This window comes from Tachysurus fulvidraco, chromosome 23 (assembly GCF_022655615.1).
Source record: "Tachysurus fulvidraco isolate hzauxx_2018 chromosome 23, HZAU_PFXX_2.0, whole genome shotgun sequence".
Taxonomy (NCBI): Eukaryota; Metazoa; Chordata; class Actinopteri; order Siluriformes; family Bagridae; genus Tachysurus; species Tachysurus fulvidraco.
The window spans coordinates 176,645-178,300 of record NC_062540.1 but is presented as its reverse complement, the minus strand read 5'-3'; positions in this window follow the sequence as shown (position 1 = coordinate 178,300).

Genomic DNA, 1,656 nt, shown 5'->3' with positions numbered 1-1,656 from the left:
ACACACTACACAAACACTACACACAACACACACACAAACACACTACACACAACACAACACACAAAACACCACACACAAACACACTACACAAACACACTACACAAACACCACTACACACAACAACACTACAGCACAAAACACAAAACACACACACACACCACACACACACAAACACACACACAAACACACCACACACACACAAACACACTACACAACCACACTACACAAACACACTACACAAACACACTACACAACACAACTACACACAAACACACCACACCAACACACACACAAACACACTACACAATCACACACACACGCACACACCACTACACAACACACAATACACAAACACACTCACACACAAACACACTACACAACACCCACACACGACACAACCACACGCACACACACGCACAAACACACACTCAAACACACACACACACACACACACACACACACAACACACACTACACAAACAAACACACACTACACAAACAAACACACACTACACAAACACACACACACTACACAAACACACACACACTACACAAACACACACTACACAAACACACACACACTACACAAACAAACACACACTACACAAACACACACTACACAAACAAACACACACTACACAAACAAACACACACTACACAAACAAACACACACTACACAAACACACGACACAAACACACAAACACAAACAATCACCACAAAACACACACACGCACAACACAACACAACCACACACACACACAACACACTACACAACACACACGACACAAACACACACACACACAAAAACACACACAACTCACCGACACAACACACATACCCAAACACACGACACAAACACAGAACACACACACGACACAAGACACACACCGACACAAACCCACACACACACGCATCAAACAACACCACACACACAAACACACACACACACTACACAAACACACACCACACAAACACACTGCACACACACTACACAAACACACACTACACAAACACACACCACACAAACACACACCACACACACTACACAAACACACTACACAAACACACACCACACAAACACACACTACACAAACACACTACACAAACACACTACACAAACACACTACACAAACACACACTACACAAACACACACTACACAAACACACTACACAAACACACACTACACAAACACACACTACACAAACACACACTACACAAACACACACTACACAAACACACTACACAAACACACACTACACAAACACACTACACAAACACACTACACAAACACACACTACACAAACACACTACACAAACACACACTACACAAACACACTACACAAACACACACTACACAAACACACTACACAAACACACTACACAAACACACTACACAAACACACACTACACAAACACACTACACAAACACACACTACACAAACACACACTACACAAACACACTACACAAACACACTACACAAACACACACTACACAAACACACTACACAAACACACTACACAAACACACTACACAAACACACACTACACAAACACACTACACAAACACACACTACACAAACACACTACACAAACACACACTACACAAACACACACTACACAAACACACTACACAAACACACACCACACAAAGAAGG